Raw genomic sequence first — 27,179 nt, 5'->3', positions numbered from 1 at the left:
TTACATAAAATGCTACTATAATCGCATGTTAAAATTTGTGCTCAAGTTCAACTAATACTGGGAATCATAATCAAGGATATTCAAAAGAAAATTTTATATTAATAAAATGACTAATTTTTTACCTTATTAATAGCACATAGTGAAAAATCATGGGATCTTTTCCAAAGATACTTGGAAGGCAGTTGATAATATTCAATATCCATTCTTGACCAAAAAAAGCAAAAGGAATGAAATAGAAATAGATGCCAATTTCATACATAGTGGGAATAGGAATGATTGTTAGATAGTAGCCAAATCAATTTGATAGGAGAAAGAAGAAAATAACAAACCTTGAAAAGAAGGAAGTAATCTCTTTATCATTTGCAAATTGTATCGAGTGCTTAAAAAACACAAAAGAAACTATTTTAAGCTATTAATAACAATAAGAAAATTCTGTAAATTAATGAAGTAAAAAAGTAAATAATAGAATCTTCAATGAATACAATAAGATAGAAAATAAAATGGAAAGATTTATTTCACTTAAGAATAGCAATAACAGCACCTAACAATACAAAAACTACCTCAAAGTAAATATAATAAAAACATGCTAGTTCCATACACAAAAATTTAAGGTAAGACTGATAGAGTTTATTTTTAAATATTGAGCGTTCAAACAGGAACACTCAATATTATGAAGATTTCAGATGTCCCTAAATTAGTCTGTGGTAAATATAACAAATGCTACAAGTATGATTTTTTTAAAACACTAGAGAAATGTATACTAAAATTCACATAGAAACATAAATGTGCAATGGTTGTTGGAGCATTCATAAAAAATGTGGGAACAAGCACTAGTTCACTTAAAAAATATTATACAGCTGTGGAGATTACAATGATGTGGTACTCATGCTGGAATAGACAGGCAGCTCAATGGAGAATGTTAGGGAGTCCATCAGTAAACCCTTAGGGTAGGGGAGTTTTGTAAATGATAAAGACAGAGCTGTCAGAGTGGCTCAAACAGAAACAGCACCTGCCCATCAAGCATGAAGCCCTGAACTCAAACCCCAAATGCAGCCAAAAAGAAAAATAAAGAAATGCTAAAGACAACCCAGCCTATCAGTGAAGAAATCATCATTGACCAAGTGGTATCAACTGGGAGAATGTGGGGAATTCTTTACCTCATTCCTACCACCAAAATAAATTTTAGGTGACCACAAGTTCAAACATGTCAAAACTAGAAAAATACTGACAGAAAATAAAAAATTTAAATAATCCTGAAATGAGAAAGACCTTTATAATTATCACTACCCTGTACCCAAAAACCAAGTAATCCTTAAAGAAAAGACTAATACATTTAACTATATCAAAATCAAAAGCTATTTTTTAATATCCTAAGTTCTGAATGAAAAAAATATATCATAAATTACCACAAACTCATATGACACATTGGGGGAGGAGGGGGAGGGAGAAAGGAATGATGAATTCCCTTGCTCTGTAAGCAGCATACAAAATTTACAGAAAAGAGAACATAAATGCTTTTAAACATTTTAATATCTTTGTAATAATAAAAAATGTAAAACCAAGATGCATTTCACCCATGGCAGATAGGCAAAAATAAACTTAGAAAGCATCCTGAGTTGGCAGGCCTGCATGTTAACATGTGTAATGCTCCAGTCCTGGTGATGGGAGAATAAATTGGGTCAGGCCCCTTGGAGAAAAGTGGCAAGAGCTGACATGATTACAACTACACATACCACTTTTCCCAGCAATCCAACTTGCACAAGTATAAAGTGTGATAGTCAACACCTCACAGACCAAATATTTGCTGAGGGTCTACTTTGTATCAAGCATTATTCTCATTACTGAAGATACAGCAAGAAACACAATAAATCCTTCATCTTGACAAAGAAGAAAATAATACTTGGTAAAGATGGCAATAAACAAATGAGACCAATAAACTAAACTCTGATTCAAACACACACTAAAATACAATGGAGCTATTTTAGAAAATAAAGCAGCTGTACAAGTATTGATATGAAACACCTATTCAATGAAAAAAACAAAATACAGAAACATGTATACAGTTCTACCATTTGTGTAAACTGCTATGTGCAAAAATTTTTCATATGAACACTATGTTAGATTTTTTGTCTCTATGTCAGAATACCTAACATAAACAATGTAAATGAGGGAGGATTTATTTTGGCTCACAGTTTCAGAGGTTTCAGCCCATAGGCCATGGTTCCATTGATTCTGAGCCCACGGTGAGGGAGGAACATCTTGGTGGCAGAAGAATGTGGCAGATACTAATCATCTCACAGCAGGGAGGAAGCAGAGACAGTGAATGCCTGTACTAGCAGGCTCTCTGATTTTTCCCTTCTTGTTTCATCCAACTGCAAGCTAAAGATGGTGCCACTCACATTCAGGATGGGTCTCAATCCTTAGCTACACCTCTCTGAAAATACCCTCTCAAACACAACCTGGAGTGCTTTACTGATTTCCTAGGCATCTTTCAATCCAGTCAAGGTAGTAATCAATATTAACCATCACAAGTCAACCCCTTGTCAACTTTATACCCAAACACATCTCTTTAAAACCATAACATTCCACTCTGAGCCCCCAAAAAGCTCATTTCCATCACATAATTCAAAATGCATGCAGTGCAGTTCCAAGAGTCTTTATAGTCTTAACATTTTGAGTACTTTTTTTAATTCTAAGGCCAAAATCTCTTCTGAGACTCAAAGCACTCTTAATTGTGAGCCTCTGTAAAAATTAAAAAGCAAGTTGTAAGTATGTATGTATCCTTGGAACACACAACTCTGAAAGGGAGGAATGGGGGCACAGAAAGCAGTAATGGGACCAATGCAAGATGGAAACCCAGCAGAGTGTTAAGATAGTGTAGATCTGATTCCAAGACAGCACCTAGAGGGATGAAGCAGAAAGAGTGCTTCCTAAAGTAAAATCTTGGAGAGACGCTGGAGATACACCTTGCAGGAAAAACCACCAAGAAGAGGCCAAACTCCGACTCCTCCACACCCCCAGCCCATGCATAACATCCCCACTCCACATTAAACGTAGAAACCAGGAGGGCTCCTGTGCCGCCAAACACTAGCTCCCAGACTGCTTGGGAGAAGCAGTCCACCAGGTGAGTTAAGCAGCACATAGTACTCCCACAGACAACCCTGGGCCAGATCAGCATAGCCCCCTGGACAGACTGACCCCACTCAGGGGGGAGAAAAAAGAGAAAAAAACAAACTGAATAATAAACAAGCAGCTGAATTTTAAAAAAAAAAAGGACATGTAGCAAAGAGGGCAGGGCACCCCAAGCCCTGGAGAGTGGGGTAGGGGCAATCCCTCAGGTGAACTGTAAATAAATAAGCAGGCTGGAGAAGGCAGGAGCAGCGGCACCCGCCCAGAAACCTTGGAGAGGGGAAAGCTTGTAACTGCAGGTGTCATGTGGAAAGCACAACCAGAGGGGGTGGAGGGCCAGTCCTTACGCAAAAAAGGCGGCAACTGCAAAAGGAGGGTAGGGTTGTATGCTGGAGGAAACAAAAGGGACATGTGTCCAGGAGAAATCTAAATAAACAAAGCCTGCAGCAGCAGATGGCTGACAGTAGGAGGCAGGTGAGCCACAGCCTCAGATAGACATTCGCAAAGCTGTCTCCAGACTCCCCCCCTCCTCTTTTTTTCTCTTGCTTTGATGAGACAACAACACTGGATGCTGAAGGACTAAGTGAAACTGTACTGTATTTGGACTTGGAATATTTTTAATTTTGTTGTTTTTTGTTTTTTTGTTTTTTTCCCCTTTGATGAGAAAAATGACAAAACTACTACACAGACACTGAGAAGTCTTCAGGACTGGAGGTTGAAGGACTAACACAAAATTATTAAGACTGAAACTTTACTGCATTTGAACTTGTGGTTTTTTGTCTTTTTTAAATTACTATTATTTTCATTATCCTCTCTCTGTCTCTCTAATGCCTGTTTAGCTTACTGTTGATTAGTACATTATCTCTCCCTGTTTATTTCTTTGGCTCTGTTTTTTTTGTTTGTTTGTTTGGTTGGTTGGTTGGGGTTTTGATTGTTTGTTTTGTTTTGTTTTCACTTTTTCTTTACCTTCTTTGCTTTCCCTCTCCTGTCACCCTTCCATGCTAGATATCACCATTGTTATTATTACAAGCTAGACAATACTGAATTACATGCAGTATAGGAACAGTAACAATAGCAAGGGCAATGATGGGAAGACGGAAAAAAGAGGGAAATCATTTTCCCCCAATAATAAATTAGTACAGGAACCAGAGGGAAATGAAGAAATCAGATACGCAGATCCAGACTCCAACAAAACAAAGATAAACTATGCCAAAGAAGCCAATGAAGCCCACAAGAACACTCTGAAGGAAGAAATCCTGCAAATAATCAATGAGAATTTTATAGAGATGATACTGGATATGGTCAACAAAAATGTACAGGAGATATTCAAGAAATTCCAAGACAACAAAAGTAGAGAATTTGAGAAAGCACAAGAAGAAATAAAAGAAACCATAGAAGCACTGTATGAACACCAAAGTGAAGCAAAGAACATGATAAATAAAGAGATAAATGAACTCGGGATGAAAATAAACAATATTAAAAATGAAGTGACTCAGGATATGGAAAACCTCAGAAAAAAGAATGAAACAGAAATGCAAAACAAAATGGAAGGCCAATCTAGCATAATAGAACAAGCAGAAGACAGAATCTCAGAACTCAAAGATGAAATGGTAATTAAAGGAAAAACCAAACAATTATTAGTTCAATGACTCAAGACCTGTGAAAAGAAAATGCAAGAACTTACTGACACCATCAAAAGACCAAACCTGAGAATCATGGGCATTGAAGAATGAGAAGAAGTGCAAGAAAAAGGAATGCGTAACATATTCAACAAAATAATTACAGAAAATTTCCCAAATCGAGAGAAAACTATGCCAATACAGGTACAGGAAACCTTCAAAACTCCAAACAGACCTGACCGAAATAGAACTACCCCATGACATATTATCATTAAAACAAGTACAGAGACTAGAGAAAGAATACTGAAGTCTGTAAGAGAGAAAAAACAAATACCATACAAAGGTAAACCCATCAAAATCACATCAGACTTCTCAACAGAAACATTAAAAGCAAGAAGAGCTTGGGGTGAGGTATTCCAGGCACTGAATGAAAATAACTTCAACCCCAGGATACTCTACCCAGCAAAACTATCATTCAAAATAGATGGAGTAATAAAAGTCTTCCATGATAAGCAGAAACTAAAACAATATGTGACCCCAAAGCCATGACTACAAAAGATTCTTCAAGGGATTCTGCACACAGAAAGTGAAACCCAACATAACCATGAAAGGACAGGCAGCACCAAACTACAGGAAAAGAAAAAGCAAGAAAGTAGAGTGTTACATCGATTTAGCTACACATAATCAAACCTTCAAACAACTAAAACAACTAAATGACAGGAATCACCACATACCTGTCAATACTAACACTTAATGTTAACAGACTTAATTCCCCCATCAAAAGGCACTGTTTGACAAACTGGATTAAAAAGGAAGATCCAACAATTTGTTGCTTACAGGGGACCCATCTCATTGATAGAAATAAGCATAGGCTTAGGATAAAAGGCTGGAAGAAGATTTACCAAGCCAATGGCCCCTGATAACAGGCAGGAGTAGCAACACTTATCTCGGACAAAGTAGATAAACAAGATAAAGAAGGACATTCCATACTAATAAAAGGGAAAATAGACCAGAAGGAAATAACAATTATCAACCTATATGCACCCAATGTTAATGCACCCAATTTCATCAAACATACCCTGAAGGACCTAAAAGCATATATTAACTCCAACACAGTGGTCATGGAAGACTTTAACACCCCACTATCATCAATAGATAGGTCATCCAAACAAAAAATCAATAAAGAAATCCAAGATCTAAAACATACCATAGATCAAGTGGACCTAGTTGATGTCTACAGAACATTTCATCCAACTTCTACACAATATACATTCTTCTCAATAGCTCATGGAAACTTCTCCAAAATAGATCATATCCTAGGGCACAAAGCAAGCCTCAGCAAATATAAGAAAACAGAAATTATATCACGTATTCTATCTGATCACAATGCAATAAAACTAGAACTCAAAAACAAAAAAAAAGACAAAAAATATGCAAACACCTGGAAACTGAATAACTCATTGCTTAATGAACAATGGGTCACTGATGAAATAAAAGAGGAAATCAAAAGTTCCTGGAAGTCAATGAAAATGAAAACACAACCTACCAGAACCTATGGGACACAGCAAAGGCAGTCCTGAGAGGAAAGTTTATAGCCATGAGTACATATATTAAAAAGACTGAAAGATCTCAAATCAATGACCTAATGATACATCTCAAACTCCTAGAAAAATAAGAACAAGCAAATCCCAAAACAAATAGAAGGAGAAAAATAAAAATAAGAGCTGAAATCAATGAAATAAAAACCAAAAAAAATACAAAGAATTAATGAAACAAAAAGTTGTTTCATTGAGAAAATAAACCAGATCAATAGACCTCTGGCAAACCTGACTAAAATGAGGAGAGAAAAAACCCAAATCAGTAAAATGAGGAATGCAAAAGGGGAGATAACAACAAACAGCATGGAAGTCCAGGAAATCACCAGAGACTACTTTGAGAACCTATATTCAAATAAATTTGAAAATCTTAAAGAAATGGACAGATTTCTAGATACTTATGATCATCTAAAACTGAACCAAGAGGATCTTAATCACCTGAATAGATCTATAAGACAAAATGAAATTGAAGCAGCAATCAAGAGTCTCCCAAAAAAGAATAGTCCAGGACCTGATGGATTCTCTGCTGAATTCTACCAGACCTTTAAAGAAGAACTAATACCAATCCTCCTTAAACTGTTCCACGAAATAGAAAGGGAAGGAAAACTGCCTAACACATTTTATGAAGCCAGTATTACACTTATCCCAAAACCAGGCAAAGACACCTCCAAAAAGGAGAACTATAGGTCAATCTCCTTAATGAACATCGATGCAAAAATCCTCAATAAAATAATGGCAAACTGAATTCAACAACACATCAAAAAGATCATTCACCACAACCAAGTAGGCTTCATCCCAGGGATGCAGGGGTGGTTCAACATATGCAAACCAATAAATGTAATAAACCACATTAACAGAAGCAAAGTCAAAAACCACTTGATCATCTCAATAGATGCAGAAAAAGCCTTTGATAAGATCCAACACCATTTCATGATAAAAGCTCTAAGAAAACTAGGAATAGAAGGAAAGTACCTCAGCATTATAAAAGCTATATACGACAAACCTACAGCCAGCATTGACTTAACGGAGAAAAACTGAAACCATTCCCTCTAAAATCAGGAACTAGACCAGGGTGCCCACTATCTCCACTCCTATTCAACATAGTACTGGAATTCCTAGCCAGGGCAATTAGGCAAGAAGAAGGAATAAAAGGAATACAAATAGATAAAGAAACTGTCAAAGTATCCCTATTTGCAGATAATATGATCCTATACCTTAAAGACCCAAAAAATGCTACTCAGAAGCTCCTAGACACCATCAACGGCTATAGCAAGGTAGCAGGATATAAAATCAACATAGAAAAATCATTAGCATTTCTATACACTAATAATGAACAAACTGAGAAAGAGTATATGAAAACAATACCATTTACAATAGCCTCAAAAAAATCAAGTAGCTAGGTATAAACTTAACAAAGGATGTGAATGACTTCTACAAGGAAAGCTATAAACTTCTGAAGAAAGAGATTGAGGAAGACTATAGAAAGTGGAGAGATCTCCCATGCTCATGGATTAGAAGAATCAACATAGTAAAAATGTCTATACTCCCAAAAGTAATCTACATGTTTAATGCAATTCCCATCAAAATCCCAATGACATTCATCAAAGAGATTGAAAAATCTACCATTAAATTTATATGGAAACACAAGAGGCCACGAATAGCCAAGGCAATACTCAGTCAAAAGAACAATGCTGGAGGTATCACAATATCCGACTTCAAACTATATTACAAAGCAATAGCAATAAAAACAGCATGGTACTGGCACAAAAACAGACATGAAGACCAGTGGAACAGAATAGAGGACCCAGATATGAAGCCACACAACTATAACCAACTTATCTTTGACAAAAGCACTAAAAATATATGATGGAGAAAAAATAGCATCTTCAACAAAAATAGCAGTTTTGTCTTCAACAAAAACTGCTGGGAAAACTGGTTAGCAGTCTGCAAAAAACTGAAACTAGATCCATGTTTATCACCCTATACCAATATTAACTCAAAATGGATCAAGGATCTTAATATCAGACCACAAACTCTAAAGTTGGTACAGGAAATACTTTGGAACTAATAGGTATAGGCAAAGACTTTCTCAATGGAACCCCAGCAGCTCAGCAACTAAGAGATAGCATAGATAAATGGGACCTCATAAAACTAAAAAGCTTTTGCTCAACAAAAGAAATGGTCTCTAAACTGAAGAGACCACCCACAGAGTGGGAGAAAATATTTGCCAGCTATACATCAGACAAAGGACTGATAACCAGAATACATAGGGAACTTAAAAAACTAAATTCTCCCAAAACTAATGAACCAATAAAGAAATGGGTAAGTGAACTAAACTATTCCTGTTCTTGCCTACCTATCTGCCTGTGATAACACACCTGTGCCACAGCCTAAAAGCTAGGCTGCCTTGAAATTTCCTCCACCAGATTAATTAGTCCACCACCTTTAAACTTCCCCTCCCACAAAGTCTTAGGGCATGAACAAAATACAGAGGTATTTTCTGCCACAAAGTAACACAAATGACCTCTAGATCAATTCCCACTAGAGCCCTCATTTCTGCTGAAACCTCACAAGCACAGTCTTTGCTATCTCCATTCCTATGAGCATTGTGGTCTTCTGAGCTCCCACCAGAATTGCTCATTAAACTCTTTTTACAGTATTTCAGAGCTTCTCTAGCCTACATCTCCACACTTTTTAAAATTACTCCCACAAACCATATCCAAAGGTTTCTGAACCTCTTGGTAAGGTAACCACAGCAATGATCCCACTTCTCTGGTACCAATTTTCTTTGTTAGTCAGATTTTTAAATCACTGTGCCAAACTACCTGACACAAACAACTTGGGCTCACAGTTTCAAAGGGTTCAGTCCATAGTCCTTGGTCCCATTGATTCTGTGTAGAACACTGTGGTAGTTGGAACACGTGACAGAGTATTCACCTTATGGCATACAGGAAGCAGAAAGAACAAATGGCTACATTACACTCCTGGGCTCTCTTCTTTTCCTACATTTACTCCATCTAAGCCCAAGCTTACGGAATGGGGATACCCAGCTTCAGGATGAATCTCAACCCCTAGTTAATCCTCTCTGGAAAAGCCATCACAAACACACCCTGAGCTGTGTTTTACTAATCTCCTAGGTGTTTCCAGTTAGTTTTACAACGAAGATGAACCTTCATACACACACACACACACACACACACACACACACACACAGAGAGAGACATACATGCATGCAATGCATACACATGAAAGAATGCAAAAAAAGCTAGAAAGAGTAGCTTGGGCTGCTGGGGGATCAGGGTAGGAAGGGAATGTGTTTTGTTGTATACGCCTTTATATTTTTGAAATTTAGGCTAGGCATGGTAGTGTGTACCTATAATCCCAACTACACAGGAGGCCAGAGGTAGGAGGATCTTAGCCCAAGGCTGATCCTGGGCAAAAACATGTGATCCCATCTGAATAATAACTAAAGCAAAAAGGGCTTGGAGTGTGGCTCAAGTGGTAGAGCATCTGCCTAGCAAGCAAAGGCCCCTGAGTTCATACTCCAATACCACTAAAAAAAATTATGTGGCATGTACGTGTATCAAATATACAATTCATGAAAATAGTTGTCAATATAAATAATATTAATAAAAATGACAGGATAGATATATTCCTAAACAATAGTTAAATCTGAGTATACTATTGTAAAAAATGAGAGAAAATAGAACAGCACAAACTTAAAAAAGAATGCAAAGCTACAAGTATAATGAATCAGTGCTTTGTGTTTCTTCTTAAACTCATGCTTACAAAATTCCAGTTCAGCTCCTAGTTTTATGTGGCTTTTGTTGTTGAGTCTCTGTCCTTCCTTCTGTGGGTTGACTTATTTTCAGTACAGAAGCTGTCAGTATCTGTGTACCCAAATGCTATTGTCACCTACATGTGGCCACCTCATTGTCACCCCAGAGCTCTAGCACACCTGTCAGTTCACTGGACTTTGTTTTCTATGTCTTTCAGAACGACTAGAGTAGACTTGAGGAGTTGCCTGGGTTTCCGAACTGCTTCCCAACTCCTGCTGGTTTACCTTCTTCTCCCAGCCTCTTCCCTAGTTCTGTAATGTTTTTCTAAGCCACATCATTAGGATCCACATCAATGGTCCTGACTTTTCCTAATGAACTCTTCATAATTATGAAGTAAACTACTGCTATTGACATGCGTGTTTGGGTCTCCCCAAAATTCATATGTTGAATCCCTAACCTCCAGTCCTCCAAGATGATGATATTTGGAAAATAGTCTTTGTGATGACAGTTAAAAGTCAGATGAGGTCATGAGGGTGAGGCCCTGGTATGATGGGACTGGCACCCTTATAAGAAAAGGCACCAGAGAATTTGCTGTCTTGTCACAAACACAAATCGGAGATTATGTGAGCATGAAGCAAAATGCTAGCAGCCTACAAGCCAAGAGAATTCACCTCATATTAAAAACCTACCTTGCCTACACCTTAATCTTGGACTTCCAGTCTCCAGAACTGTGAGAGATAAATTCCTGTTGGTCAAGCCATCCAGTCTGTGGGATTTTGTTAAGAGTAGCTCAAGATGACTAACATTATTTCCTTGCCTAATTCTGCTGCCCAACTGTCTCAAGAGCATAGGCATTTTTAAAACACAATTAATTCTAGAGATGGACGGTGCTGATGGTTGCACAACAGTGTAAATGAACTAAATGTCACTGAATGAAAATGATTTAAATGGTCAGTTTTATGTTATGTATCTATTACCATGATTTAAAACATAAGACACACAGACGCGCGCGCGCGCACACACACACACACACAGAGCCAACTCATTTTAAACTCCATTACCCCACCCACTCCCTTCCCAGCTTGTCAAAAAGACAGACATGTCTATAGCCTCTCCATGGAATAAGATACTATAGCAAAGATGCTCACCACATAGTTATTTAATGTTTGAAAATAGAACTTGGAAAAAATATGTATGGAGGGTGACTGAACGTCACACTGTAAGTTAATAACTCCCAGGAATTCTAGAGGCTATTTTAAAACATAGTATTAAGAGCCCTGGAAGAATTTGTGATGAAGATCAAAAACACTAGATACTTGAAAAAACAAAATCCTCAGCTTGCTAGCTAACAAAGACAACAGAGCTACAACAGCAGACTTCAGAAACATAAGGAATATGAGTAGCACTGGAAGACCAAACAAATGGAGAACTTCAGACAGAAATGAGAGCAGTGGTCAGGCATTGAATAAAGAGCCTCAGAAAACTTATTCCCTGATATCTGCCAGTGTCACCATGATGTTAGCTTGCTGGAGTTTACTTGAAATATATTTTTAGTCTTTGGCTAGATTTTCTTGATCTTTCAGATGAACCACCACCAATGGTTCATATTTTTAAGATGTATATCATCTAAAACTTATGGCATTTCTGTGCTTCCCTAGATGTCATAGCTCCTGGTAAAAATTCCCATTAGGCATCCCCCGCTCTATTTCATCTCTGGAGTGAGATGGAAGAAGAATAAGATTCAGTGATAAAAGGTGAAGGTTCAAGCCTGTTCTGTGGCCTCTGACTGGCCAGTTGGCTCCCATGTAATTTGTACGGGAAAACCAAGTTACAAGCAAGTTAATATTAGGCAGGACATTCAGCTTTTCTAAGCCTCAGCATCCTCGGCTTTGCAAGCCAAAAACACTGGATAATACACTACACCTGTTATGGTGCTTATGGGAATTTCATGAGATAATGTGCTTCATAAGAGAATGTCTTGAGATAGTCATCCTTGTGCCTCCCTTTCTTCACACACTTAATTCCTCAAGGGAAATGGCATTGTTAATGAAAATTAGAAGAACCAAAATCAGTCCAGGATGGAAATTTTGACTTCCAGAAAAGGAAAGAGAATGCAAACCTTATAAATGTTCAGAGGGAAAGCCACCTGGTCTCAGCACCTTCTTCCAGGGAGCTTCAGGTGGCCTCTCTCAGGACAGGAGATGGAAACAGATGGAAGGGCAAATGTGGCAACTGGAAACAGATTTGGCAAATGCTCTTTGTGACTAAAAAACATAGAATGTAAAATTATAGGTCCCAAATTGATGCCAAAGCCCACCAAGCCTCAGAAAGACTTTGAAATGCAATGCACCAATGATAGAAGATGAAAAACATTTACCTTGAACTTATGAAGAATTTAAACATGAAGCCAGTTCCTGTGAATGTTCTCTCTTGCTATATTTATACTTTATTCTGTGTCTTCTCATCATAAAATTCAGTAGTGTGTTTATAAGAAGCTGTCCTGTGAAATTCTGCTTTAACTGCAATAGTTAGTTTCTCTTATCCCTTAGCCTATAATACTTGTTTACCTACTTGAGGTAGAAAATTATGTTTAATTAATAAATGAGTTCCAAGTAATTCAACCCGTATAAAAACTGTCATTCAGTAAGACTGGGAAAAAAAACCTTTCATCCCATTTCACTTATAATAGAAATATTTTTAAACACAATAAAGAATCTTGGTATTTTTTTCTCCACAAATGTATGCTAATGTTATTATTATTTATCTTCCAGTCAGTAAGTCATCTATAATAACTTTAGTATAGTTTTCATAAATTATTAAGTTCTTATTTTTAAGTAACTACTCTTAATGGAGCATATAAAGAAAATTTCTGATGCTGGAGACATACCTCAGTAGTAAAACACTTATTTAGCATTCATGAGGCCTTGAGTTCAATCCAGCAACAGAGAGCGAGAGAGAGAGAGAGACAGAATAAAAGAAGAGAAAAGGAAAGAAAGGAAAACTTCTCATTTAAGCTAAAGTAGGTCAAACCTAACCACTTGCTGAATGACCATTGGAAGAGGATGGAAGAGTGTCCACATATCCAAGTAGGCAGAGGAGGCAATGGAAACCACCCTCCCAGGTGTGGCAAGGTGCAAACAATTCACATGATTGGCAGAGACTTTGAGGTTGATTGGTTTCTTCTACCTTATTTGAGCAAAGTTGGTGGACTCTGTTATACTATTTCTCATTCATCATACAGCTTAAATACAACCAATTTTATCACTCCAAAACTACTTTTAAATATGTATAAGTACCAATTTCACAAACTTAATACTGCTTAGAATTAAAATTCTTCACAGGCTACTTATTAAAATATAACTTGGTGCTACACATCACAATAAGTGAAAATATTTTAGTATGTTAACACTAATAATAAAATCCATTGTTATTGAATAGAGTCACAATAATAATTAAAAGCTGACATCTATTATGCACTACCCATGTAATTATTATTGTGCTAAGATTTCCTCTATCTTATTTGGTGTTCAAAAAACCCTGTGACTTTTGGGGATTATTCCCACTTTATAAATGAGGAAACTGAGGCTTAGAGAAATTAACACACTCAACCAAAGTCACCTAATTAACTAGTATTAGAGCCCCAATTCAAACCTAGGCTTTCTTTATACCAGAACACTGTTTGGGAAAGGAAAAGCATTTTGAATTAACCAAATTTTGTACAGCAGAAACAATATCTTTCTGCCACAGGAGGGGAATTTTCCAGAAAGCTACTCCAGGGGTGAGAAGTACAATTAAAAGAATGATTCAAAAATTCAGACTATGAGCTGGGCCCTAGTAGCTCACACCTATAATTCTCGTTACTCAGGAGGTGGAGATCAGGAGGATCAAGATTTGAAGTCAGCCTGTGCAAAAATGTCACGAGACCACATCTCAATGGAAAAAGCTGAACATGGTGACACAGGCCTGGCATCCCAGCTACTGCAGGAAGCATAAATGGGGTGGATGGAGGTCCACACCAGTCTCAGCAAAAAGCAAGACCTTAGCTCAAAAATAACCAGAGAAAAAAGGGCTTGGGGGGTGAGACTCAAGCAGTAGAGCACCTGCCTTACAAGTACAAATGAGTTCAGTCCCCATTACCACCAAAAAATAAAAATAAAAAAAATCAGACTTTGAGAGTTAAAAGATTTAGGGGTCCCTCATTTTACTGAAAAAGATGAAAGAAAACACTAATGAAACTAAGGAAGCTTCATGACTAACTGTGTAAATGAGTGTATTTCCAACATGGTGCAGTTCAAGCCTTGTCTGGAAGCAGATACCTGTAGGGGTATAATCATTTGGGAGTGTAGTTTTCTCCCCATCTACTTTCCTCTCATCTCCCTCACCCTCCTTCTATCTATCCAGAATAGAAAGGAAACCTGCTCCCAAGGAAAAACATCAGGAGGCAAACAAACTGACAAATGCTGAACAAATGGTTGCTTTTATTCAATTACCTTTGAAGTAGCATCTCCTACAGTAAGCCGGTGGGTGATTTACCTTCTATGATGAGGTTTGTCGGATCTTCTGACACGTGCAAGCACCACAGGAAAGCACAGGTCAGGCACTACTTTGAGGGTGAGCATGGAGCAGGCATCCTGGGAAACTCCACTGATCCTGGGAGATATGCAGGAATTACCCTGGTGAGCAGGGAGAGTGAGCCTCGATCCTCATAAGAAGGAACTCCACCTGTGCATGAAGTACAGTTGTCTCTCAATACCCATGGGGCACTGATTTCAGAACCCCCTGCAGATCCCAAAACCCACAGCTGCTCCAGTCCTTTCTATGAAATGGCAGTGTTTGCAGGAACCTGTACAATCTATGCATACCCTATTATATACTTTAAACTATCTCAGACTGCTCATAATACCTAAGACAATGTGTGCTATGTGAATCATACTGTACTGTTTACATTGTATACACCAAGAAAATGCATACATGTTCAGGACAGTGTATTTGAATATTTTTGATCCTTGGTTGGTTGGATCCTCAGATGCAGAACTGGCAATGACAGGAATAACTGTATACTAGAGGGTAAAAGTTTTTGGAGGAGATGGTGGTCAAAACACAGACTGATCCAGATGCTGATATGGCTTGTGATGTGAGCTATGGGGACAGGGAGAAGGGATTGGAAGAGTGCTCAATGGAAGATTTTATACCTACAAATTTACCCTTCTGAAAACAGAAATGCTTACCATAGGATCTGAGGGAAATTAGGTGTTCCCGATTAACACTCAGTTGAGGAGTTCGCTCATATGGACCCAAAGATTTGAAAGCATATTTGGAAAGGGACAGATTTGGAGGTGTGTGCCACATAGGTACATGGGGTGAACACTCAGGATCTTCTTATAAACTTGCACAGAGATGATTAGAACCCCTCCTAGAAGACACAAGGGGAATGTTTTAGGGTTTGATGCTGTATCAGGAATACCCATGGCACTTTTTAATGCACAGAAGTGCTTGTCTACATAAATTACTGACTGAGGACATCAGAGTTCATCTCAACTCACTCACCACCGGGCCTAGTCCCCTACAACCTGCCGTCAGACACCCACCTGCTATTGACAATAGCTCTGAGCTGTCTAACAGGGGTTGAAGTCTCCAGTCAGTAAATCTTTTTGCATTAAAATCTCAGGTTTCTTTCTTGTTTTCAGTCCTCTGTGCACTGTCCTGCAGGAACAGATGTTGTTATTCCGAGCCTGGCATATTATTGGAATGACTTAACCATGCCTTCCTTTGCCAGTTCATTGTGTTTAGGGTCTGAAGACTTCACAGTGTTTCCTTTTCTTCTTTTGATTAAAACGATGTGCCAAAAACCATATAGAAATCAGAGACCACAAGCTTTCCAAGAGAGTCTTTGCAGAAGCAAAGAACTTTCTCTGAATAGCAGGGTCTGCTCTCCTTCTGTCTTTTTTTTTTTTTCCCTTTCTGCAGAGCTGGCTCCGAACCTGCTCTCCTCTGGCGCTGCTTGACATGCTGTGTCTAACGTGCAGTGACAAGGGTTTACATGGGTGGAGGAGGGGCCAGCTGCCCCTTGGCAACAGCCTGGGGCCTGACTCCAGCCCTCGGACTTCCAGGTGTGTTTCCAGCAGAGAGTTTGTGTTGGCAAAAGAAGCATGTAGGAATACTCTTCATTTTGTCTCTCCCTGAACAATCCCTTCCATTTTCTAGAAACCCTCAGCTTTCTTCCTAGATCTTATATATTCGTACTTTTGACACAGATGCAAGTATTGTGTCTGTCTACCAAAAGAAATATCATCCAGCTAGCACAATGATAATTGGCAACTGACAGCTCACCTGGGTGAGAGGACTTTAGGGAATGGTGGGGACTGTGGTGAACTAGAGCATGAGTTTCTTTTCTAAAGTGAATGACCTCTACCCAGCCTCAGCCAATCTTTACTTTGTGGGAATGGCATGTATCCTGGGTATTAATCTTCTCACTGGTTTCTTGAGAAAACCCAAAATTCCATACTTTTATACAAAATGTACTGCCTTTGATTTGGATTTTTTTTAACTATGAAGGGAAGACAGATTCGTGATGTCTCAGTTATGATCTCAGTCCACTCTGCTATTTTGCAGATAAAGAAACTGAGGTCTAGAATGGTGAACTGATCTCCACACAATCCTGGAATGAGTGAGACACAAGTACAGTAAGCATAAGGAACTTGGTCAGTGTCCTCCATCTTAATCCAGTCTTTTGCCATTAATAAGTATTCCTTCACATATGGCTCGATTCTCAACTATCACACTCTTCATGCATAATCCCTTTTATATTTTCAGATTTCCTTTAGACAATATTAGGTTCATAGTACATGTTCAATTCATGCTTGGATGGACGGGTGCATGCATCCATGGATCAATGGGACAATCAGTGGAGAAGTAGATGGATGGATGAAGGAATAAACAAAGGAATGTACAGAGGTTCTTAATGGTGAAGTACCAATCAGATTGTGAGACAGGGTTGATGTAGGAATGGGAACACTGATTTCTGACTTATTTTAGACTTACCCTAATTTAACCAAGTTGAAGTGATATCATTCTTAGAGTTTCACCAGAGTCCACCTCTGTCCCCAACCCTCAACACCAAGTAGAAATATTAACTTGTTAGTTTATAAGATGAAATGCATATGAATTTTTTTGTAATATTGAAGTTCAAACTCAAGTCCCTGTGCCTGCTAGGCAGGTATTCCACCACCCAAGCCCCTGCCCTTTTTGAAATGGGTCTTACATTTATTCCAGGTCCACGATCCTCCTATTTACCCTCCCCACATAGCTGAGATATCAGACGCATGCCACCACACTCAGCTTTCATTGGATGAGATGAGGTCTCATTAACTTTTTGTCTGAGGGTTGGCCTTGAACCAGAATCTTCAACATCAGTCTCCCAAGTAGCACATGAGTATTATAGCAATGTTTGAGGAAAAATCTGGAAACAATAATATGCAGCTAAATAGAAAAATGACTATGTGTGTGTGTGTGTACATATATGTGGAATGTGACACAATCCCCAAAAATAATGATTACGGTGATTCCATTAAGAATTTCCACAAGGCATAATTCAGTGAAAAAAATTACGATACAGAAGAGTGTGCATAATTGTATCCCAATTTTTATAATTTAACCCTTTTAATATATGTGTATATGTATGTATATTTGTACTTTTATATTCTGTTTTAGATTATATGTGTCCCAAAAAAGCTAAAATATATTACATCATCTGTTACTATAATTTACCTGAGTACCTTGTTTTGGGAGACTAATGAGAGGGAAAGAGACATGGGGGTGGGGAAGATAACTGCACAGAAAATGAAAAGTAAAATATGGCTTCTTCCCCAGACACTGAGGAAGAAGAGGGAGGGGGCTGTCAAGAGCAAAATAAGAGCCATTACAAAATATAAAGAAAGTCTCTTCTGGCTGCACATCTGAATATACTTGTGCTCACTTCATCACAGCTGTACTTTGTACTTTTATGTAACAGACTGCACCACTGTTTCATGTTACGGCAATAGTAGAAAGATCTCATAAATGCTAGGACTTTATTTTATATCCACATCACTTGGTCCAAGCATTGGTGTCCCACTGAGTCCTCGGGAAGTAGACTACACTAGCTGTTTGAACAGGAACAGGAAGCTTCTGGGATCAGCTATGGATCACGCCCAGGACCAGTAGTATCCTTATGTTGCTAAGCCTTCTAATTGACGGCTTAGATCCCCTCTTGGCTTTGGGTTAGTTTTCTTACAGACCCTTAAATGCTTGTTTTGTTTTATTTTGTTTTTCTTCTGTAATCTGGTCTTGTTTTGGGGGCACATCAGTCTGCCAAATAGACCTCTAAAACCCAATCTCTGGTCCCTATATCCCAAGTCCCATTCCCTCAAATCGCTATGCAAATGAATAAGGCAGCTCCTCCCCCAGCTCAGTCAAGATCAGAAAGATGGAGCATGCGATCAACTTTCTCCCCAGCAGTATCTGCATTCTGATTCCTACTTAGCTAAAATTCCCTGTTAAAAGGAACCCTCTTACACTGTTGGTGGGAATGTAAACTAGTACAACCACTCTGGAAAAAAATTTGGAGGCTACTTAAAAAGCTAGACATCGATCTACCATTTGATCCAGCAATACCACTCTTGGGGATATACCCAAAAGACTGTGACACAGGTTACTCCAGAGGCACCTGCACACCCATGTTTATTGCAGCACTATTCACAATAGCCAAGTTATGGAAACAGCCAAGATGCCCCACCACTGACGAATGGATTAAGAAAATGTGCTATCTATACACAATGGAATTTTATGTAGCCATGAAGAAGAACGAAATGTTATCATTCGCTGGTAAATGGATGGAATTGGAGAACATCATTCTGAGTGAGGTTAGCCTGGCCCAAAAGACCAAAAATCATATGTTCTCCCTCATATTCAGACATTAGATCAAGGGCAAACACAACAAGGTGATTGAACTTTGATCACAAGATAAAAGCAAGAGCACACAAGGGAGATGCGAGGATAGGTAAGACACCTAAAAAATTAGTTAGCATTTGTTGCCCTCAACGCAGAGAAACTAAAGCAGATACCTTAAAAGCAACTGAGGCCAATAGGAAAAGGGGAACAGGTACTAGAGAAAAGGTTAGATCAAAAAGAATTAACCTAGAAGGTAACACCCACGCACAGGAAATCAATGTGAGTCAATGCCCTGTATAGCTGTCCTTATCTCAACCAGCAAAAACCCTTGTTCCTTCCTATTATGGCTTATACTCTCTCTACAACAAAATTAGAAATAAGGGCAAAATAGTTTCTGCTGGGTATTGAGGGGGTAGGGGGGAGAGGGAGGGGGCAGGGTGGGTGGTAAGGGAAGGGGTGGCGGCAGGGGGAGAAATGACCCAAGCATTGTATGCACATATGAATAATAAATAAATAAATAAAATTCCCTGTTACACATGCCTACTCAGGTCAAAACCTTCAAGTCTGAAAAAATATCCTTTGGAAGTAAATTTTCAAATTTGAGGAATTTGAGCAAGAAAGCCATTGTTTAGGAAAGAATATTATTGTATCAACCATAGAGTCCTAAGAAGGTAGGAATGAGGGAAAGATGAGACTCAAAATATAATTACATAAAAGCCAACTTTTATGTAACAATGGCTTTGTAAAGATGTATCTTCATGGGAATAGTAAATACTATCCCTCCAACTCTGGGCTCAAATACTTGACCTACCAAGTGAATTCCACACGTGGTACATTTCACTCCAAATTCTATGGCCCTATTGTTCACCAAAGGCCCTCAAATCACCTTACATTATGTTGGAATATAAAAAAGTTAAAGCAATTATAACTGGGCAAAATGGGAGTCCCAAAAGTCATTAATATGTCTACAAGACATTATATAATGAAAGTAAGGTAAGAAGAAGATTTTAAAAAGCATATTTGTAAAGCATCAAGCACAGCTGAGCAGGGCATATCATGCAAACCTCACCCACCTGGGCTGAAAGGCTAGTTTCTCTATGTCTGGCTACCTTTCTCTGCAAATTCTCCCAACTCTTTATAGCATATTTTGAACAGGACCTTATGGCCTAAAATCCTCAGCATAAAGATTATCTAATGAATAACCAAAAATTTTCATAAGATGCTCCCTGGGTGATAATTTATTGATAAAACTGGAAAAGTTCAAAATATACACTCAACATGAATATTCAAATTTCAAAATGCCACAGTCCTCAGCTACTGCTTAAGTTTAGACTGAGGTGGTTCCCAAAGGCCCATATGTTAAAGGCTTGAGCCTCACCTTGGTGCTCTTAAGTGGTGGTGGAAACCTAGTGGGAGGGTTTAGGTGATTGGGTGTGTCCTGGAAGGAGACAGTGGGATTCCAGTCTGTTCCTGTCTCTCTTTTGCTTCCTGGCTGCCATGTGGTGAGCGGCTTCCTTACCACATGGTCCCACCATGATGAGCTGCCTCACCACAGTCCCAAAAGCATCAGAGTCTACTGACCGTGGATAAAACTTCCAAAACTGTGAGCCAATGGTAACGGAAAAGCTGACTAACATAACTACCACGAGAAAGGGGAGCAAAACAGACAGGCTGATAAATAATTCTTTGCTATGCAGCTTTGCCAAGCATCCCATTTTATAAACTGTTAACCTTCAGAAGATAACGAGAGTGCTGAGCAATAAAGAAGGCTGGGGACTCCCTGAGGAAATCATTTACTAAGTCCATCTCAGAAAATTATAAAATGAGTGCATGTGCAGGGTGTGAGGGAGCTATTTAGACACCAGCAAAGTTCACACTGTTTTCTAAGAATCAACACTTTCCCTGAATGTGACCGTAAGAATTCTAAGTCAAGACAGAGGTGCCTGGGAAGTCTCTGGAACAGAGACAGGTCTTGGACTTGTGAGCTCTGCAGTCCTAGCCCTCCCAACTGCTGGAAACCAGTACCAACTTCATGAAAGCATCAGATTTCCCATGCTTCACCACCTTCAGTACAGTTCGGAAAACAGAAAATAGGCTTTGTGAACAAGGCACACATGCCATCTCTGTCACAGCTGCTCACCTCTACAATTGGAGAGTAAAAGCAGCTGGAGAAAAGACATAAATGAATATGTTAATTTGGGCTCTAGATTGGAGTTTGTGACCCCCCTGGACTAAGACAAGACAAAATTCAAGATAATTAGTATGGTATTGAAGATGCCCCACTATAAGGTCCTAATCTGCTTTCACAGCTCTTTAGAACATTGCTCCTTTCAAAGTCTCTCCACTCATGTTTGATATCTTGCCAAATCAAACATTGAACACACTGGGCTGGGGATATAGCTCAATAGTACAACACTTGCCTAGCAGAACACAGCAAAAACAAGAAACAGACAGAAAGATTGAACAAACAATGGCTAATTCATTACAGTGCTAATAAATGCTATGAAGAAAATGTACACTCATCTGTATCTTCTTAACTTATTCTATTTCTGCCCAAAGTGCAATGTCCACTCCGATTTGCTTACTCAAATCTTACTCCTTCTTCAAATATCAGTAAAATTTCACTTCCCATCTTAAGTCTTCTTCAGGTAATTAGTTAGAACTCTGTGCTAAATGTTGAGGAGAGCAGTAAAAAAGAAAAATACATTTTCTCCCCAGTGGGACTTAATAGCTAGTCCTCAAGAATTTGTCTTCCTTCAAACTGCATTTGTATTTACTTCAGGTCCTATACATTGCACATGCAGTATAAATGAATACAGTTGCTACCAAGACTTTCCCTTTCTCTCCATATCTGTTGTAAGGCATGGTTTATTAAAACATTATGCCTATTCCTAAAGTGCCTGACAGAAGGGGGAAATACCAGGGGAGAATAGTGGGAGCTTTGCATATTCCAAAGCCACTATCCTAGGTCCATTTTAAATAAATAAAGAGACCACAAAATAAATAAATAAATGGACCACAACAACACAACAATGTGTAATAAACACAGATAGAGAGTGTGTTAGTGCATTTGTGCTGCTATAACAAGATACCTGAGACTGGGTGATTTACAAAAAAGCAGAAATTTATTTCTTACAGTTCTGGAGCTTGGGAAATCCAAGTTCAAGGTGCTAACAGGTTCTATGTCTGATGAGGGCTGCTCTCTGCTTCCAAGATGGTGCATCTCTTGGTAGGAGAGGTAGGGCAAGGGGGGCTAAGCTAGTTTCCTCCAGCCCTTTAATAAGGCACTAATCCATTTATGAGAGAAAAGCCCTCATGACTTAGTTACTTCCCAGAAGACCACCACAATGGGCATTAAGTTTCAACACATGAGTTTTGTGGAATATTCAGACCACAGGAGAAGGCAAGTGAAGTTTTAAATCATGTATCAGGAGGTACATTTATCAAGACCAAGAACTGGCAAACTTTTTCTGCAAAAAGCAACATAGTAAATAGTTAAGTTTTTGAGGGCCATATATATCTCCGTCAAAATATTCTCATTCCTTTTTTTTATAACCCTTTAAAAATGTCAAAAGAGTGTTCAACAACTAGCAAAAACAGGCCAGGGAGCCAGCAGGCTGCTGTTCCATTCGGACAAGCAGTATAATGGAAAGCTGTCAGTTACTATCTCCCACTGAATCTGGGAAGGCTCTGGGGAGGAGGTGGTGGTATTTTGAAATCTTGAGTAAATGCCGAGAGAGACTTGGCTGGACCATGAGGTAGGAGGAGAGCAGAATGACCTCATGGAAAGGAGCCGGGAGGAGAGTCAGCAGACCTGAGTCGGAGTCCTGGCTCTCCTGCTATCTGTGTGGCTTTGGCCAAGTCGCCCCCGTGCCTCCAGTAACTTCTGTGAGTTATCGCTATGAAAAATGAGCAGAAAAGGCAACTTATTGTGAGAATAAGATGAGATCGTATCAAAGCACTTTGGAAACTGACAAGCATCCCAGTAAGACCTTGATAAAATTAGTAAAAGCCAAAAATGTAAGCTAAACTTGAGGATTCCAAATTTGAAATGTCACATTATTTAGCTAGAAAGAAAGGAGGTGAAATGTGAGAGTCAAATATGATTCTTTATTGTATAACTTTGGCCAAAATAGCTATTTTATAAGCCTCTAGCCTTCAGGAGATAATAAAGTTGTGAGCACTAGAGACAGCTGGGGATCCCTGAAGAGGTTACACAGAAACCGTTGGTATGATACCACGAGTGTGCAGAGAAGCTATAAGCCCACAAATGTTCTCCCACAAAGTTTGCTTTTGCAGTCTTTATGAATCATGCCACCCTACAGTTGCACTCTTCCACAACTCCAAAGCAGGGGAGCATCCTCAAAGAGCTGTGGTCTGGAGGTAGCAACCTGCTGGTGCTCATACAGGGAAGAAGTAAAAGGCAGAAAATTCAAGAGACACATAATTTGGCAGCTACTCTAATTCTTAGCTAGCAAGGTGTGATAGAACCTGTCTCCTCTTCCCAGTAAAGTACTCTTACAAAGAATACACTGAAGCTCATGGTTCCTCTAAAAGTTAATATTGGGAAATTTGGAGCAATCTGTTAACAGAATTTAAAAGCATTATCTACTCCCTAAGGCAGCTGATAGATTAAGAAAGACAGCAATGGGCTGTCCTCTCCTAGGTGGCTGCATGAAACAGAGTGCCACCAGTCACAATGGCACTGGGGAAGCCCATCGGACTTCCCTTCTATTGGCAGTATTAGTGTTATGGGTGGAGTTGTGTCCCCCCAAAAAAAGATATGTTAAAGTCTTAACAAGGAACCTCAGAATGTGAACTTATTTACAAATATGGCAATCAAATTAAAATTAGGTCATTAGAATTGGCCCTAATTCAATATGACTGTTGTCTTGTAAAAAAGTGAAAGTTTGGACAAAGAGACAGAAGTGCAGAAGGGAAGATGATAGGAAGAGATACAGGAAGAATGCCAAGTGAAGATGGAGTGTTGCATCTACAAACCAAGGAATGCCAGGGATGGCTGGCAAACCAACCCAAAGTTAGGAGAAAAGCATGGACCACATTCTCCCCGGAAGCTCAGTAGGAATGGACTCAGCCAACTCCTTGGTCTCCTGCTTCTAGTCTCCAGAAGTATAAGACAATAAATTTATGTTGCTTTAAGACACCTAGTTCGTGGTAATTTGTTACAGCAGCTCTGAGATGCTAATACACCTGAATGCTTAAGGTTTGCAATAATGGCAACTCTTTGTGCATTGCATGAAGGGGACATTTTGAGGTAGCCACAATGCTCCTTTGCCAGCTCCACATACAACAAGAGAATTGTTAAGAACATAACAACTTAAGCCGACTTGGCTGCTCACAATTTCCAGGTTCTTTTTGGTAAATACCAGCCAGTTCTGGTGATTAGAGGTCTGTGAAGCAGTTAAGTCTACCCGATCCCAACTATTCCCATTTCCTGATGTGCGTTACAATAAAAGAAAGTCTCAATTAAATGCCAACATGCATGTAAATATACACTAAGAAACAGAAACAAAGCCAGATACATAGCTGGGGGAAATGCCAACTCTGTATATCGTAAGAAATTTCATAAGTACTTAATGTGAAATTTTTAACTAAAGGCAAATAATATGACTCTAGGGGCAGAATTTAGGGAAGAGCTAGTGTAGGTAGATGGTGGAGCCAATCAAGTGACTGGCTCAGATTTGTACAGACTCCTGGCCCAGAGATGGACTGGGATGCAGAGCTGACTAGAAAAGTGGGTATCTGAAAAATAAAACCAGCAAAAAAACTGAGGAAGTTACTAATGCATTACCGCCTAAAGACAGTTTTACCCAGACACTTATTATCAAGTCAGCTCAAAAATTTCAAGGTAAAGCTACTCCCATGCAATATAAACTATTTCTGAATAGTAAAAAAGTAAAATAAAATTTCAACTCTTCACTTTGTGTGTGTGTGTGTGTGTGTGTGTGTGGTACTGGGGCTTGAACTCAGGGCCTACCTACACTTTGAGCCATTCCACCAGCCCATTTTTTTATTGTTTTATTATTCATATGTGCATACAATGCTTGGGTCATTTCTCCCCCCGGCCCCCACCCCCTCCCTTACCACCCACTCCGCCCCCTCCCTCTTCCCCACCCCCTCAATACCCAGCAGAAACTATTTTGCCCTTATTTCTAATTTTGTTGTAGAGAGAGTATAAGCCATAATAGGAAGGAACAAGGGTTTTTGCTGGTTGAGATAAGGATAGCTATACATGGAGTTGACTCACATTAATTTCCTGTGCGTGTGTGTTACCTTCTAGGTTAATTCTTTTTGATCTAACCTTTTCTCTAGTTCCTGGTCCCCTTTTCTTATTGGCCTCAGTTGCTTTTAAGGTATCTGCTTTAGCTTCTCTGCGTTAAGGGGAACAAATGCTAACTAATTTTTCAGGTGTCTTACCTATCCTCACCCCTCCCTTGTGTGCTCTCGCTTTTATTGTGTGCTCAAAGTCCAATCCCCTTGTTGTGTTTGCCCTTGATCTAATGTCCACATATGAGGGAGAACATACGATTTTTGGTCTTTTGGGCCAGGCTAACCTCACTCAGAATGATGTTCTCCAATTCCATCCATTTACCAGCAAATGATAACATTTTGTTCTTCTTCATGGCTGCATAAAATTCCATTGTGTATAGATACCACATTTTCTTAATCCATTCGTCAGTGGTGGGGCATCTTGGCTGTTTCCATAACTTGGCTATTGTGAATAGTGCCGCAATAAACATGGGTGTGCAGGTGCCTCTGGAGTAACCTGTGTCACAGTCTTTTGGATATATCCCCAAGAGTGGTATTGCTGGATCAAATGGTAGCTCAATGTTTAGCTTTTTAAGTAGCCTCCAAATTTTTTTCCAGAGTGGTTGTACTAGTTTACATTCCCACCAACAGTGTATGAGGGTTCCTTTTTCCCCGCATCCTCACCAACACCTGTTGGTGGTGGTGTTGCTAATGATGGTTATTCTAACAGGGGTGAGGTGGAATCTTAATGTGGTTTTAATTTGCATTTCCTTTATTGCTAGAGATGGTGAGCATTTTTTCATGTGTTTTTTGGCCATTTGAATTTCTTCTTTTGAGAAAGTTCTGTTTAGTTCACTTGCCCATTTCTTTATTGGTTCATTAGTTTTGGGAGAATTTAGTTTTTTAAGTTCCCTATATATTCTGGTTATCAGTCCTTTGTCTGATGTATAGCTGGCAAATATTTTCTCCCACTCTGTGGGTGTTCTCTTCAGTTTAGAGACCATTTCTTTTGATGAACAGAAGCGTTTTAGTTTTATGAAGTCCCATTTATCTATGCTATCTCTTAGTTGCTGTGCTGCTGGGGTTTCGTTGAGAAAGTTCTTACCTATACCTACTAACTCCAGAGTAGTTCCTACTCTTTCCTGTATCAACTTAAGAGTTTGGGGTCTGATATTAAGATCCTTGATCCATTTTGAGTTAATGTTGGTGTAGGGTGATAAACATGGATCTAGTTTCAGTTTTTTGCAGACTGCTAACCAGTTTTCCCAGCAATTTTTGTTGAAGAGGCTGCTATTTCTCCATCATATATTTTTAGCTCCTTTGTCAAAGACAAGTTGGTTATAGTTGTGTGGCTTCATATCTGGGTCTTCTATTCTGTTCCACTGGTCTTCTTGTCTGTTTTTGTGCCAGTACCATGCTGTTTTTATTGTTATTGCTTTGTAATATAGTTTGAAGTCAGGTATCGTGATACCTCTAGCATTGTTCTTTTGACTGAGTATTGGCTTGGCAATTCGTGGCCTGTGTTTCCATATAAATTTCACGGTAGATTTTTCAATCTCTTTAATGAATGTCATTGGAATTTTGATGGGAATTGCATTAAACATGTAGATTACTTTTGGGAGTATCGACATTTTTACTATGTTGATTCTACCAATCCATGAGCATGGGAAATCTCTCCACTTTCTATAGTCTTCCTCAATCTCTTTCTTCAGAAGTGTATAGTTTTCCTTGTAGAGGTCTTTCACATCTTTTGTTAGGTTTACACCTAAGTATTTGATTTTTTTTGAGGCTATTGTAAATGGAATTGTTTTCATACATTCTTTTTCAGTTTGCTCATTGTTAGTGTATAGAAATGCTAA

The 27,179-nt window shown here is 38.8% G+C and overlaps 1 long non-coding RNA gene across 1 annotated transcript in view; it reads right to left on the bottom strand.

Annotated features, from left to right (window-relative positions):
* Positions 1–14,618: 14,618 nt before the first annotated feature.
* Positions 14,619–27,179, bottom strand: part of LOC141414066 (uncharacterized) — a 45,805-nt gene continuing 33,244 nt past the window's right edge. Inside the window, exons 2-3 of the long non-coding RNA XR_012439163.1 lie at positions 15,351–15,535; positions 14,619–14,844 (exon numbers count right to left, since the gene is read on the bottom strand). This is a non-coding gene — a long non-coding RNA (uncharacterized lncRNA). The remainder of the gene's footprint in view (positions 14,845–15,350; positions 15,536–27,179) is intronic.

Source organism: Castor canadensis, chromosome 11 (genome assembly GCF_047511655.1).
Source record: "Castor canadensis chromosome 11, mCasCan1.hap1v2, whole genome shotgun sequence".
NCBI lineage: Eukaryota > Metazoa > Chordata > Mammalia > Rodentia > Castoridae > Castor > Castor canadensis.
The sequence above is the reverse complement of the archived record's forward strand: the minus strand, read 5'-3'. Positions and strand labels throughout refer to the sequence as shown.